The sequence below is a fragment of the Pan paniscus genome, chromosome X (assembly GCF_029289425.2).
Source record: "Pan paniscus chromosome X, NHGRI_mPanPan1-v2.0_pri, whole genome shotgun sequence".
In the NCBI taxonomy this organism is placed as follows: Eukaryota; Metazoa; Chordata; class Mammalia; order Primates; family Hominidae; genus Pan; species Pan paniscus.
In genome coordinates, this window is record NC_073272.2 from 110,454,992 (window position 1) to 110,471,944 (window position 16,953).

The window sequence follows — 16,953 nt, forward strand, 5'->3', positions numbered from 1 at the left end:
CATGGACCACACTTTGAGTAGCAAGAGACTAGAGACCTTTATATGGAAATCATCTGGCCTATATTTGCCCCTGGAGCAGGGCTGCACAGACTGCGCTGCACAACTCCAGGGAGCACTGTTCACATTGCAGTCTCTGTGCAGTGTGCCTCTTGAGTTGTGTACTGTGCTCCCCTTGTCCTAGAATGAGAACATTGTGAGTAGTGAGTAGATCTACAGAATCTTCCTCTACCTGTGCCATGTCTGAAGAACAGGAAGTGTTCTTTCCCTCACAAATGAAAAATGGATCAATGCTGTTGAGAAAAGCAACACAAATCCAGTCTGCCCACAATGAGGGTGGCCCATTTGGTGTTCTAAGGCAAGATGGGGAGGAGGGGGAGAAGGAAGCTAGCTGGCAAGCTGGCTGGCTGGCTGACTGACTGACTGGCTGGCTTGCTGGCTGGCTGGCTGGCTGGCTGGCGTGGCAGGCTCCATTCTTATGCTAACAAAGCTCTGATTCCAGGCAGCAGCTGCTGCTTGTGTGGGTGCTTGGGCCATTCATAGCAGCTTGCTTTACCAGTGCCAGACCCCCAGAACAGGTGCGGCCGCACTTGTTATTTTGCTCAGTCCTGACCGTCCAGACAGGGAGCTGATTATCACTATGAATCTGGGATTGCTGCTGATATTCCAGCTTCTCCTGAACAAAGGGGCCAGCCTTGAGACAGCTGTCTTTTCTGGCCACAGTGAGGCTGACTGCCCTGAAGGCCATGTGGGCCTTGGGGAGGCGGGTTTGCATTGCAAATGGGATGGAGAAAATCAGACCCAGGTAAGCAGTTCTTCTGAAACAGTTCAAAGTGTCTGAGAGTCAGAAAGTTTGGGGACTTAAGCCCACAGTCCCCAAGCAGGAGCTCCAAACCTATTGAGATCTCTCCAAGCTCCTCTTCTCTGGTCAGGTGCTGTTGCCCTTAGCCTTCCCTTGGCCTAAGGTCTGCTGCAGTGGCCAAGGGCAAGAGAAGGGCAGCTGGCTGTCATTGTCCCCTTCCTCCTTTGCTCAGCCTCAGGACCAGGCTTTGGGAACCAGGAAATTAGCTTCTATTCACAAAAAGGATGGAGAACTATAGCACTGTGGTTAAGAAGACCAGCTCCAGGGTGAGGCAGCCTGATACAGATCTTAACTTGATTACTCACTAGCAGCAAGCATGAGCTTAGGCAATCATTTGATTTATTCAAGCTTCAGTTTTGTCACTTCTCATAGAAGAATAACAATAGTACTTCCCTCAGGGACTATTATGAGGATTTATTATTAATAATAATGAAAGCTAACACTGACAGAGCACCTACTGTGGACTAGGTACTCTTCTAAGTACTTTACACACTGTAATTCACTAAATCCTCAAAATGATCCTATGAGAGGGACTTGTATTATCCCCATTTTATAGATGTGGAAGCTAAGGATCAAAGGGGTTAAGTAATTCGCCCAACGTCACAAATCTGGTGAGCAGCAGAGCTGAGAATTGAACCTAGCAGTTTGCTCCAGAGGCCACGTCTTATGCACTATGCTTTACTGCACAAACTTAAAGTGGAGTGAGCACAGTGCCTGGCACACATAAATCCTTGCTAAATGAGGGTGGTTATGATTCACTAAACTGATTTAGCCTCACTGTTTCAATGAATAGCTAAATATGTGTCACCTAAAAAAGAAATGTATATTTTTTTCAATAAGAATATGGGTTTCCACAGCTGGAGTCTTCATAATGGAAAGAGTAATAGTCTTTCTTGGCCCCAGGGCTCCAGTTCCATTCATTCATACACAAAGGAGTGTAGGACAATTCATTTTCCCACTTGGCTTAGCAGACCATTTTTGATTCCCAGAGCAGCTTTTCATCTCTGCCCACCAAACCACCTCCTCTTAATTCTACCGCCTCTTCAGGCCCACTGCTTCCCCATAACCATTAGCCCTGTGAATTTGATTCACTTATTATGTGAAAGAAAGGGAGGGACTCAAAAAAGGAGGGAGGGAGGGTAGGAGAGAAAGAAAGGAGAGAGAGTGAGAGATCAAGAACAGAGAGAGAGAGAGAGAGAGATCAGGGGTGGGAAGGAGATACTTCTAAAAAGAAAACAAGGAAGAAAAAATAGTCAAGACAGTCCTATTCAAATCTAATCTTAAATAAATTTTGACTGCGGTTTTAGAAAAATGTTTATTGAAAAGGGAATATGTCCATAATATACAATTATGTGAGAAAAGCAGGCTGCAAAATAGTGTTACACCATTTTGAAGTGTGTATGTACAAATATAAAAAAAAAGACTGGAAGGAAGTATTCCAAAATGTTAACAGTAATCATCTGTAGGTAGTCAAGTTGTAGATTATTTTTCTTCTTTAAATTTTCTGTAATTTTTCCAGAATTCTAATGAATATAAATGCTTTTTGTAATTATAACAAGATCTAAGGAAAAGGAAAAAGCAGGGATAGGATATGTCGGTACTGCCTGCATGAGGGATGGATCCTGCCCCCAAGAATGCCCTGTACTAGACAGAAATGATTGTTGTCCTGTGTGTATTGCAAAATTGCATTTTCTGTGTGCAAGGGAATGCTAGATTACTCAACAAGACCACAGAGAACTTTGAGGCACATGCTCAGCTCCCAGTCAGCTCTGAGAGTGTCTGATCTTCCTGCCCAGACAAACCCTGACCTGTGGTGTGTCCACTTAGAATACCATGTGTCCCTGACTACAGTTTGGGAACCCAGTGGTAGAGTTAACATTCTACAGACTTGCCATAGGGGCAAAAACCAGAACAGGGCCAAGGGGACAAAAGCAAACAGATCAGGGACTACGAGTGCAGAAGGTCAGAGCTGACAACAGGAAAGAGAAGGATAGTATCTTCAGTGAGCTGGAGGGGGTTAGTGCTGAGGTGTCACGTGCAAGATTCTTGTTTTGGGTATGGCTGTGTTGGAGATGGGTAAAAAGAGTGTAAGTGGGCACAGGGTTAGGGACAAAGGCATAACTAGGGGCCACAAACTCAAATGCCTTTGGGGACCAGACTGGTAGCTTAATGATTGCAGGGGCCTGGGTGAGGACTGTGCTGAGCTGAAAGAGAACGATTCCCATGGAAGAGAGCAGTGGGAAGCCTGGGAATTTGGGCCCACATTTACATGTCTTATGAATTTTTAAGAGAAGATAGATATCCAGGTATTTATGTAAAATCTCTCAACAATTAAGTTTTTTTTCAATGTCAAGACACTACGGGCCAAGCAAAATATATCTGTGAGCCACATATTTAAAAACATTTCACTTTTAAATAATTATAGATTCACAGGAAGTTGCCAAGGTGTTACAAAGGGGTCTCTGTGTACCTTTCACCCAGTTTTCCCAATGGTGACATCTACATAACCATCATGTAATATCAAACCAGGACAATGACATTGGCACAATGTGTGTGTCTAGTTCTATGTCAGTTCATCTCATGTGTGGGTTTGTGTGTCCAACAACACAGTCAAGATACAGAACTGTTCTACCATTGCATAGATCTCCCTCGTCACATACTAGTCACATCCATTTTCCTCCCTCCAACATTCCTTACCCTTGGCAACCACTAATCTATTCTTCATCTCTATAGTTTTGTCATTTCAAGAGTATGATACAAGTGAAACAATATATTATGTGACTTTTTGAGACTAGCTATTTTTACTCAGCATAATGCCCTGGAGATCCACCCAGGTTGTTGCATATACTAGTAGTTCATTCCTTTTTATTGCTGCATAGCATTTCATGGTATGGATATACTAGAGTTTGTCTAACCATTCACCAATTGCAGGACATTTTTGCTGCTTCCAGTTTTGGGCTTTACAAATACAACTACCATGAACAATCATGTACAGGTCTTTGTGTGGACAAAAGCTTTCATCTCTAGAATAAGTGTCCAGGAGTCTGATTGCTGGGTCATAAGGTAAGTGCATATTTAGTTTTATAAGAAACTGGTGAACTGTTTTCCAGAGTGGCTATACCATTTTACATTTTCAGGAACAATGTATCAGTGATCCAATTTCTCTACATCTTTGCCAACATTTGGTACTGTCACAAATTTTTTACTTCAACCAATCTGACAAGTGTTAGTGATATCTTGTGGTTTTAATTTGCATTTTCTTAATGGCTAATGATATTAAACATCTCTTCATGTGCTTATTTGCCATATATATAAACTCCTCAGTGAAATGCCGGTTCATGTCTTTTGTTCATTTTCTAATTAAATTTTGTGGTTTTTGTCATTGAGTTTGAGTTTTTAAAAATATATTCCAGATAGCAGTCCTTTGTTAGATGCATGATTTGCAAATATATATATTTTTTCAGTCTTCAGCTTTTCTTTTCATTCTGTTAACAGGGTCTTTCATGGAGTAAAGTTTTTAAATTTTTATGATGTCTGATTTATTCATTTTTCTTTCATGGATTATACTTTTCGTGTCATGCCTAAGAACTCCTTACCAGCCCTGGGTTTCTAAGATTTTTCCCTTATGTTTTCTTCTAAAAGTTTATAGTTTTATGCTTTACATGTAAATCTATGATCTATGTTGAGTTAATTTTGTGTGAGGTATGAGAGCCCGGGTTTAAGTGATTCTCGTGCCTCAGCCTCCTGAGTAGCTGGGATTAAAGGCATGTGCTACCAGACCTGCCTAATTTTTTTTTTTTTTTTTTGTATTTTTAGTAGAGACAGGGTTTCACAATGTTGGCCAGGCTGGTCTCAAACTCCCGACCTCAGGTGATCTGCCCACATTGAGGTATGAGATTTAGGTCAAGGTTCATTATTTTGCCTAGGGATGTTCAATTGCTACAGCATTACTTGTCAAAAAGGCAATTCTTCCACTGACTTTTTTTTTTTAATAGAGTCTCACTCTGTCATCCAGGCTGGAGTGCAATGGCGCGATCTCAGCTCACTGCAACTTCTACCGCCCAGGTTTAAGCGATTCTTGTGCCTCAGCCCCCTGAGTAGCTGGGATTACAGGCGTGTGCTACCAGACGTGGCTAATTTTTTTTTTTTTTTTTTTTTTGTATTTTTAGTAGAGATAGGGTTTCACCATGTTGGCCAGGCTGGTCTCAAACTTCTGACCTCAGGTGATCTGCCCACATTGGCCTCCCAAAGTGCTGGGATTACAGGTGTGAGCCACTGCACCCAGCCCTTCCACTGAATTCTTTTTGCACCTTTGTCAAAAATCAGGTGGGCATATTTGTGTGAGTCTATTTCTGAGTTGTCTATTGTGTTCCATTGACCTGTGTGTCTATCCTTCCACCAATACAATGCTCTCTTGATTACTGTAGTTTTGTGGTAAACCTTAATATTGGGTAAAACAATTACTCTTGCTTGATTCTTATTTTTAGAAATTGTTTTAGCTATGCTAGGTCTTTCCAAATATATTACAGAATTATATTGTCTATAGCCAAAAATCTTGCTGGGATTTCTATAGGAATAGTATGAAATGTGTATGTCAATTTTGGAAGAATTGACACTTTTACTATATTGAGTTTTCTAATCCATGGGATCTATCCATTTATCTAGGTCTTTGATTTCTTTCATCATTGTCTTTACATTTCAACATACAAGTCCTGTATAGATTTTGTTACATTTACACCTAAATAACTCATTTCTTGAGTGATTATAAGTGCTCTTGTATTTTTAATTTTGGTTTTCACATGTTCATTACTAGCATATAGAAATACATGTATCTAATGACTAGTGATGATGAGCTTTTTTTCAGATGTTTGTTGGCCACATAAATATCTTCCTTTGAGAAGTGTCTGTTAATATCCTTCACCCGCGTTTTGATGGGGTTGTTTGTTTTTTTCTTGTAAATTTGTTTAAGTTCCTTGTAGATTCTAGATATTAGACTTTTGTCATATGGATAGATTACAAAAATTTTCTCCCATTCTGTAGGTTAGGTTGCCTGTTCATCTGATGTTAGTTTCTTTGGCTGAACAGAAGCTCTTTAGTGTAGCCATAAAAAAGAATGAGTTCATGTCCTTTGCAGGGACCTGGAGGAAACTGGAAACCATTATCCTCAGCAAACTAACAGAGAAACAGAAAACCAAACACCGCATGTTCTCACTCATAAGTGGGAGTTGAACAAGAAGAACACATGGACATAGGGAGGGGAACATCACACACCAGGGCCTGCTGCGGGTGAGGGGAAAGAGGAGGGAGAACATTAGGAAAAATACCTAATGCATGTGGGGCTTAAAACCTAGATGGCAGTTTGAAAGGTGCAGCAAACCACCATGGCACATGTATACTTATGTAAAAAACCTGTACGTTCTGCACATGTATCCCAGAACTTAAAGTAAAATAAAATAAGTACAATTGGTTTTTGTATGATGATATTGTATCCTGCAAACCAAAACTTCATTGCTAGATCAAGGCTCATTTTTATAAATTCGTTGACATATTATTCTGTGTAGATGATCATGCCATCTGTAAATAGAGACAATTTTATTCTTTCCTTTTGGATGTATAAGACTTTTATTCCCTTTCTTGTCTTATTGCACTGGGTAGTACTACCTCGAATAGCAGTGATGAGAGTAGAAATCAGTGCTTCATTCCCAATCTTAGAGAAAAACATTCAGTCTTTCACCATTGTGATGTTAGGTTTAGCTTTAGTTTTTAAAAATCAGCTTGAGATAAGATTCACATGCTGTACAATTCACCCATTTAAAGTACAAGATTAAAGACTTTGAGTATATTCACAGAATTTTGCATTCATCACCAGAATCAATTTTATTCAGTGCTTTCAAAATAAACCACATACCCCTTAGCTGTCACCACCCAATCCACCATCTTCCCCGGCCATAAACAACCACTAGTCTCCAGTTGGTCTCTATAGATTTTTCTATTCAGGACATTTCATATAAATGCAGTAATACAATATGTGGCCTTTTGTGACTGGCTTCTTTCACTTAGCATAATGTTTTCAAGGTTCATCCATGTTGTAGCATGTATTAGTATTTCAGTTATTTTTATTGCTGAATAATATTGCATTGTATGCACACACCATAATTTGTTTATCCATTCATCAGTTGAATATTTAGGTTGTTTCCATTTGTTGGCTGCCATAATGTCTTTTTATTATTGAGTTACAAGAGTTCTTTAGATTCTAGATACAAGTCCCTTATCTCATATATGATTTTCAAATATTTTCTCCCATCCTGTGGGTTGTCTTTTCATTTTCTTGATGCTGTCCTTTAATGTACAAACGTCTTTAACTTTAATGATGTCCAGTAGTTTATTTTTTCTTTTCTTGACTATGCTGTTAGAGTCAGATACAAAAACTACTGCCTAATTCAAGATCACTAAAATTCACACCTATGTTTTCTTCTAAAAATTTTCTAGTTTTATTTTGTACATTTACATCTTTTTATCCATTTTGGGTTAATTTTTATATGGCATGATGTAGGAGTACAACTTCATTATTTTGTATGTGGACATACAGTTGTCCCAGCACCATTAGTTGAAAAGATTATTCTTTTCCTAATAAAACTTCTTGGCACCCTTGTTGAAAATCAAACGGCCATAAGTGTGAGAGTTCATTTCTAGACTCTCAATTCTATTCCATTGTTCTACGTATGTATGTAGGTATGTATGTGTATATATACACACATATATATACACACACACACATATATATACATATCTATCAATCAATCTATCTATCTATCTATCTATCTATATATATATATATATATGTATGTATAAGACTTTTATTCCCTTTCCTGTCTTATTGCGCTGGGTAGTACTACCTCGAATAGCAGTGATGAGAGTAGAAATCAGTGCTTCACTGCGTTTGAGCTCTGAGAATGGACTGACTGCCTCCTCAAGTGGGTCCCCGACCCCCGTGTAGCCTAAATGGGGACACCTCCCAGTAGGGAGTTGGCTGCCCCTCTGGGGCGAAGCTTCCAGAGGAAGGATCAGGCAGGAATATTGCTGTTCTGCAGCCTCCGCTGGAGATACCCAGGCAAAGAGGGTCCGGAGTGGATCTTCAGCGAACTCCAACAGATCTGCAGCTGAGGGATCTGACTGTTAGAAGGAAAACTAACAAACAGAAAGGAATAGCATCAACATCAACAAAAAGGTCATCTACACCAAAACCCCATCTGTAGGTCACCAACATCAAAGACCAAAGGTAGATAAAACCCCAAAATGGGGAGAAACCAGAGCAGAAAGGGGGAAAATTCTAAAAATCAGAGTGCCTCTTCTCCTGCAAAGGTTTGCAGCTCCTCGCCAGCAACGGAACAAAGCTGGACATAGAATGACTTTCATGAGTTGACAGAAGTAGGCTTCAGAAGGTTGGTAATGACAAACTTCTCCGAGCCAGAGGAGGATGTTCGAACCCATCACAAGGAAGCTAAAAACCTTGAAAAAAGATTAGACGAATGGCTAACTAGAATAAACAGTGTAGAGAAGACCTCAAAGGACCTGATGGAGCTGAAAATCATGGCACAAGAACTCCGTGACGCATGCACAAGCTTCAATAGCCGATTCGATCAAGTGGAAGAAAGGGTATCAGTGATTGAAGATCAAATTAATGAAATAAAGCAAGAAGACAAGGTTAGAGAAAAAAGAGTAAAAAGAAATGAACAATGCCTCCAAGAAATATGGCAGTATGTGAAAAGACCAAATCTAAATTTGATTGGTGTACCTGAAAGTGATGGGGAGAATGGAACCAAGCTGGAAAACACTCTTCAGGATATTATCCAGGAGAACTTCCCCAACCTAGCAAGGCAGGCCAACATTCAAATTCAGGAAATACAGAGAACATCACAAAGATACTCCTAGAGAAGAGCAAACCCAACACACCTAATTGTCAGATTCACCAAGGTTGAAATGAAGGAAAAAGTGTTAAGGGTAGCCAAAGAGAAAGGTCAAGCTACACACAAAGGGAAACCCATCAGACTAACAGCAGATCTCTCTGCAGAAACTCTACAAGCCAGAAAAGAGTGGGGGCCAATATTCAATATTCTTAAAGAAAAGAATTTCCAACCCAGAATTTCATATCCAGCCAAACTAATCTTCCTATGTGAAGGAGAAATGAAATCCTTTACAGACAAGCAAATGCTGAGAGATTTTGTCACCACCAGGCCTGCCTTACAAGAGCTCCTGAAGGAAGCACTAAACATGGAAAGAAACAACCAGTACCAGCCACTGCAAAAACAGGCCAAATTGTAAAGACCATCAATGCTATGAAGAAACTGCATCAATTAACAGGCAAAATAACCAGCGAACATCATAATGACAGGATCAAATTCACACATACCAATATTAACCTTAAATGTAAATGGGCTAAATCCTCCAATTAAAAGACACAGACTGGCAAATTGGATAAAGAGTCAAGACCCATCAGTGTGCTTATTCAGGAGACCCATCTCATGTGCAAAGATGCACATAGGCTCAAAATAAAGGGATAGAGGAAGATCTACCAAGCAAATGGAAAGCAAAAAAAGCAGGGGTTGCAATCCTAGTCTCTGATAAACCAGATTTTAAACCAACAAACATCAAAAGAGACAAAGAAGGACATTACATAATGGTAAAGGGATCAATTCAACAAGAAGAGCTAACTATCCTAAATATATATGCACCCAATACAGGAGCACCCAGATTCATAAAGCAAGTCCTTAGAGTCCTACAAAGAGACTTAGACTCCCACACAATAATAATGGGAGACTTTAACACCCCACTGTCAATATTAGACAGATCAATGAGACAGAAGGTTAACAAGGATATCCATGGCCTGAACTCAGCTCTGCAACAAGCAGACCTAATAGACATCTACAGAACTCTCCACCCCAAATCAAATAGATGCAATAAAAAATGATAAAAGGGATATCACCACCGATTCCACAGAAATACAAACTACAAGAGAATACTATAAACAACTCTATGCAAATAAACTAGAAAATCTAGAAGAAATGGATAAATTCCTGGACACATACACCCTCCCAAGATTAAACCAGGAAGAAGTTGAATCTCTGAGTAGACCAATAACAGGCTCTGAAATTGAGGCAATAATTAATATCCTACCAACCAAAAAAAGTCCAGGACCAGATGGATTTACAGCCAAATTCTACCAGAGGTTCAAAGAGGAGCTGGTACCATTCCTTCTGAAACTATTCCAATGAATAGAAAAAGAGAGAATCCTCCCTAACTCATTTGATGAGGCCAAAATCATCCTGATACCAAAGCCTGGCAGAGACACAACAAAAAAAGAGAATTGTAGACCATATCCCTGATGATCATTAGTGCGAAAATCCTCAATAAAATACCGGCAAACCAAATCCAGCAGCACATCAAAAAGCTTATCCACCACGATCAAGTTAGCTTCATCCCTGGGAAGCAAGGCTGGTTCAACATATGCAAATCAATAAACATAATCCATCACATAAACATAACCAACAACAAAAACCACATGATTACCTCAATAGATGCAGAAAAGGCCTTCGACAGAATTCAACAGCCCTTCATGCTAAAAACTCTCAATAAACTAGGTATTGATGGAACAAATCTCAATATAATAAGAGCTATTTATGACAAACCCACAGCCAATATCATACTGAATGGGCAAAAACTGGAAGCATTGCCTTGAAAACTGGCACAAGGCAAGGATGCTTGTCTCAGCACTACTATTCAACATAGTGTTGGAAGTTCTGGCCAGGCCAATCAGGCAGGAGAAAGAAATAAAGGGTATTCAATTAGGAAATTAGGAAGTCAAATTGTCTCTGTTTGCAGATGACGTGATTGTGTATTTAGAAAACTCCATCATCTCAGCCCAAAATCTCCTTAAGCAGATAAGCAACTTCAGCAAAGTGTCAGGATACAAAATCAATGTGCAAAAATCACAAGCATTCCTATACACCAATAACAGACAAACAGAGAGCTAACTCATGAGTGAACTCCCTTTCACAATTGCTTCAAAGAGAATAAAATACCTAGGAATCCAACTAACAAGGGATGTGAAGGACCTCTTCAAGGAGAGTTACAAACCACTGCTCAATGAAATAAAAGAGGACACAAACAAATAGAAGAACATTCCACGCTCATGGATAGGAAGAATCAATATCATGAAAGTGGCCATACTGCCCAAAGTAATTTATAGATTCAATGCCATCCCCATCAAGCTACCAATGGCTTTCTTCACAGAATTGGAAAAAACTACTTTAAAGTTCATATGCAACCAAAAGAGAGCCTATGTTGCCAACACAATTCTAGGCAAAAAGAACCAAGCTGGAGGCATCACGCTACCTGACTTCAAACTATACTACAAGGCTACAGTAACCAAAACAGCATGGTATTGGTACCAAAACAGAGAAATAGACCAATGGAACTGAACAGAGCCCTCAGAAATAATGCCACATATCTACAGCCATCTGATCTTTGACAAACCTGACAAAAACAAGAAATGGGGAAAGGATTCCCTATTTAATAAATGGTGCTGGGAAAACTGGCTAGCCATATGTAGAAAGCTGAAACTGGATCCCTTCCTTACACCTTATACAAAAATTAATACAAGATGGATTAAAGACTTAAATGTTAGACCTAAAACCATGAAAACCCTAGAACAAAACCTAGGCAATACAATTCAGGACATAGGCATGGGCAAGGACTTCATGACAAAAACACCAAAAGCAATGGCAACAAAAGCCAAAACAGACAAATGAGATCTAATAAAACTAAAGAGCTTCTGCATGGCAAACAAACTACCATTAGAGTGAACAGGCAACCTACAGAATGGGAGAAAATTTTTGCAATCTACCCATCTGACAAAGGGCTAATATCCAGAATCTGCAAAGAACTCAAACAAATTTACAAGAGAAAAACAAACAACCCCATCAAAAAGTTGGCAAAGGGTGTGAACAGACACTTCTCTAAAGAAGACATCTATACAGCCAACAGACACATGAAAAAATGCTCATCATCACTGGTCATCAGAGAAATGCAAATCAAACCACAATGAGATACCATCTCATGAGAGTTAGAATGGCAATCATTAAAAAGTCAGGAAACAACAGATGCTGGAGAGGATGTGGAGAAATACGAATGCTTTTACACTGTTGGTGAGAGTGTAAATTAGTTCAACCATTGTGGAAGACAGTGTGGCGATTCCTCAAGGATTTAGAACTAGAATTACCATTTGACCCAGCAATCCCATTACTGGGTATATACCCAAAGGACTGTAAATCATGCTACTATAAAGACACATGCATATGTATGTTTATTGTGGCACTGTTCACAATAGCAAAGACTTGGAACCAACCCAAATGTCCATCAATGATAGGCTGGATTAAGAAAATGTGACACATATACAACATGGAATACTATGCAGCCATAAAAAGTATGAGTTCATGTCCTTTTCAGGGACATGGATAAAACTGGAAACCATCATTCTCAGCAAGCTATCACAAGGACAGAAAACCAAACACCACATGTTCTCACTCATAGGTGGGAATTGAACAATGAGATCACTTGGATACAGGGAGGGGAACATCACACACTGGGGCATGTCAGGGGTTGGGGGGCTGGGGGAAGGATAGCATTAGGAGAAATATCTAATGTAAATGATTAGTTAATGGGGGCAGCAAACCAACATGACACATGTATACCTATGTATCAAACCTGCACGCTGTGCACATGTACCCTAGAACTTAGAGTATAATAAAAAAAAAAAATCAGTGGTTCATTCTCAATCTTAAGAGAAAAGCATTCACTCTTTCACCATTGCGATGTTAGGTTTAGCTTTTGTTTGAATCATCTTGAGATAAGATAAAATATATATAAGATATATATGTATAAGATATATATATTTTATGACAGTACTACACTTTCTTGATTATTGTACCTTTGTAGTAAGTTTTAATATTGGGAAGTATTAGTCCTCCAACTTTGTTGTTCTTTTCCAAGATTGTTTTAACTATTTGGGGTAACTTGCATTTCCATACAAAATATTGTAAAAATTTTAGGATCATCTTGCCAATTTCTATTTTAAAAATGCAGCTGGAATTTTGATAGGGATTTTGTTGAATCTATAGATCAATTTGGAGAGTTTTGTCATCTTAACAATATTAAGTCTTCTAATCCAAGGACATGGAATGTCTTTCCATTTGCTTAGGTTTTCTTTAATTTCTTTCAACAATGTTTTGTATTTTTCATTTTATAAGTTTTCCACTTATTTTGTTAAATTTATTCCTAAATATTTTATTTTTTGATGCTATTGTAAATGGAATCAATTTCTTAATTTAATTTTTGGTTTGCTTACTGCTACTGTATACAAATAAAATTGATATTTTGTATAATGATCTTGTACCCTGCAACCCTATTTAACTTGTTTATTAGTTCTAATTATTTTTAGTGGATTCCTCAGGATTTTCTGGACACTGGTCATGTCATCTGCAATTAGAGATTATTTAAATTCTTTCTTTCCAATCAGGGTGGCTTTTATTTCATTTTCTTGCATAATTGTCCTGGCTACAGCCTCCAATACAATGTTGACTAGAAACGACAAAGGTGTTCCTAATCTTAGGGTGAAATCTTTTAGTCTTTCACTATTAATTATGACGTTAGCTGTGGGTTTTTCACAGATGCTCTTTACCACGTTGATGAATTTCCTTCCTATCTGTAGCTTGTTGAGTGCTTTATCATAAAAGGGTGTTAAATTTTGTAAAAAGTCTTTCTCTGTGTCTATTGAAATGATCATGCGGTTTTGTCCTTTATGGTATTGAAGTGGTATATTACATTAATTGATTTTGCAGATGTTAAAACAACCTTGAATTCCTGGGATGAATCTCAGTAGGTTATAATTGTGTAATCCTCTTTTATTTGTTATTGGTTTCATTTGGCTATTTTTTTGTTTTTGTTTTTTATTTGTTTGTTTGTTTTAAGGCAGTCCCCCCCTCTACTCCTAGTTTTCTGGGAGGTAGGTTTGGTTTTTTTTTTTATTGTCAGGAATGAATGTTAGATTTTATCAATTGCTTTCCTGCATCAATTGATAAGATTATATTATTTTTCTTATTTAACTTATTGATATGGTGGATTACAATGGCTGATTTTGTAATATTGAACTAACTTTGCATCCATGGAATAAACCGTAGTTGGTCATGATGTATAATTCTTTTCAAATAATGCTGAATTCTATTGACTAATATTTTGTTAAGAATTTTTGAATCATATTTATGAAGGATATTGGTTTGTGCCTTCTTTCTTTTTCTTTCTTTCTTCCTTTCTTCTTTCTTTTTTCTTTCTTTCTTTCTCTCTGTCCCTTTCTTTCTTTCTTTCTTTCTTTCTTTCTTTCTTTCTTTATCTTTCTTTCTTCTTTCCTTCTCTCTCTCTCTCTTTCTGTCTTTCCTTCTTTCTTTTGTACTGTCTTTGTCTGGTTTTGTTATCAGAGAATAAATACTAGCCTCAAAAGTGAATTGGAAAGTGTTTTTCTCCCCTTTCCACTTTCTGGAAGACATTGTTGAGAATTGGTGTTAATTCTTCTTTGAATATTTGGTAGAATTCCTCAGTGAAAACTTCTGATCTTGGAAACCTTGTTGGGGGACTTTGAAATTACAAATTCAGTTTTCTCAAAAGTTATAGGTCTATTCAAATTATCTATTTTATATTGGCGGATTTGTGATGCATTATGCATTTCAAAGAATGATTCATTTCATCTACATTGTCAAATTAATGTGTATAGAATTGCTTGTACTACTCCATTTTATCCTTATAAGGTTTATAGGGTCTGCAGTGATATTTTCATTCAGATGTTGGTAATTTGTGTCTTCTCTCTTTTTCTTTATCAGTCTTGAAGGATCAATTCAGTCAATTTTCCTGATCTTTTCAGAAACCAGCTCTTGTTTTATTCATTTTCTCTATTACTTTTCTTTTTTTTTTTTTTTTTTTTTTGACAGTGTCTGGCACTGTCACCCAGGCTGGAGTGCAGTGGCGCCATCTCTGCCCACTGCAAGCTCTGCCTCTCGGGTTCATGCCATTCTTCTGCCTCAGCCTGCGGAGTAGCTGAGACTACAGGCGCTGCCACCTCGCCTGGCTAATTTTTTGTATTTTCAGTAGAGACGGGGTTTCACCGTGTTAGCCAGGATGGTCTCGATCTCCTGACCTCGTGATCTGGCCTTGGCCTCCCAAAGTGCTGGGATTACAGGCATGAGCCACTGCACCCAGCCTACTTTTCTCTTTTCAACTTCACTGATTTCTGCTCATATATTTATTATTTTATTCCTTCTACTTACTTTGAGTTTATGTTGTTTTTCATTTTCCAGTTTCTTGAGGTGGGAGCTTGATTACTGATTCAAGACTTTTCCTCTTTTCTAATATATGCATTGAGTGCTGTAAATTTCCCTCTCAGCACTGCTTTAGCAGTGTCCCACACATTTTGGTATGTTGCATCTTCATTTTCATTCTGATCTGTAGGTTAGAAGTCCTGGCAGGCTTGACAGGGCTTTCTGTTTAAAGTGTCAGCTGGGTTGGACTCATATCTGGAGGTTCTGTGGATGAATCTACTTCCAAGCTCATTCAGGTGTAGGCAGAATTCAGTTTCTTTGGGTTGTAGATTTGAAGTGCCCATTTCCTTGCTGATTGTCTGCTAACAGTCACATTCTGCTCCTAGAAGCCACTTGAATTCCTCCTTAGTGACCCACTCCATCCTCAAAACCATCAACTAGCAATCTCGCATGTCAAAATATTCTCATGCCTCAAATCTCCCTGACTTCCTCTTCCATTTATCAGTCAGAGAAAACCATGTTATTAAAGGGTTCCTATGATGAGATTACACACACTCAGATAATCTGTTTTGCCATGTAATGTAACATAATCATTGGAGTAATTTCTCATCATGTTGATAGGTTCCACCCACACTCAGAGGGGAGGGGATTATACAGAAGCAAGGGTCATTTGGGTGGTCATAGTTAAAATTCTCCCTACCACAGTAATTATCTAATTCAAAGAAAAATATTGGGAAAATGGTATGACCAAAATATTGAGGAGTGCATGACAACAGTTTGGGACCCAACGGAGTAGTTCATTTTAAGGTCCATTCCAAATTCTATGATTCTGTAGTAGGGAAGTCATGGAATATTCTGCTTTTCTGTCTATTGTAGGGGCCAAGGGATAACTTTCCCCTTGGCCTTCTGAAGGTTCCCTGAAAAATCAACTCATAAAAGGCAGATGGATAGTAGAAAAGACATACACATTTATTTAACATACGTGTACATGGGAGCCTTCAGAATGAAGACCCAAAGATACAGAGAAAATTTTCCATTTTATGCTTAGGTCAAAAAATTATGGACAGCCATGTAGAAATATGATTAGACATAAAGAGCATAATCCAATGCAATAGACTCAGTGGGGAAATACATCAAAGCCTCTCTGTCTAGATTCTTCTAGGCCTCTCTGAACATGAATTCCTTTCTTCTGGGTGTGGGGCATGACCCTCTCTGGAACAGAGATCTTATGACCTGCAGTCAAACAAGGTAGGTCAGATCGTTTCTTTGTGGTTAGTTTATACACAGAAAGACAGAGGGAAAGTTAGAGTAATATTTTTAGGTTTCATGGCTGGATTTGGGGAGAAGGGGTCGGTTTCTATCACTCGTCTTAGGGAAAAGAGATTCTAGTTTCTGTGGCTAGCCTCCAGGGAGGATGGGATTGAGAGACAAGAGGGCAGGAGAAGGTCAGAGAATAACATTTGCTTCTGAGGCCTTCATTTTGGGGTACTGTTTTCTGAGCTCCAACACTCCAGTGAGGTGAGGTACAGCAAAAACCAGAGGCCAGTATATTCTTCAAAAATATCAAGGTCATGAAAGATAAGAAAAACTGAGAAACTGTTTCCAATTAAAGGAGACTGAAGAGATATGGAAACTAAAGTTAAGAATTCATTCATATTTGGATCTTTTACTAAATAATTTTTGACCTTTTGTTCTAAAGGTTGACATTGGGATAATTGGTGACATTTGAAA

General features: G+C 38.5%; 1 protein-coding gene across 11 annotated transcripts in view; it reads left to right on the plus strand.

Moving 5' to 3' along the window:
- PAK3 (p21 (RAC1) activated kinase 3) overlaps positions 1-16,953 on the plus strand; it is a 285,503-nt gene that overhangs the window by 20,145 nt on the left and 248,405 nt on the right. The window lies entirely within an intron of this gene.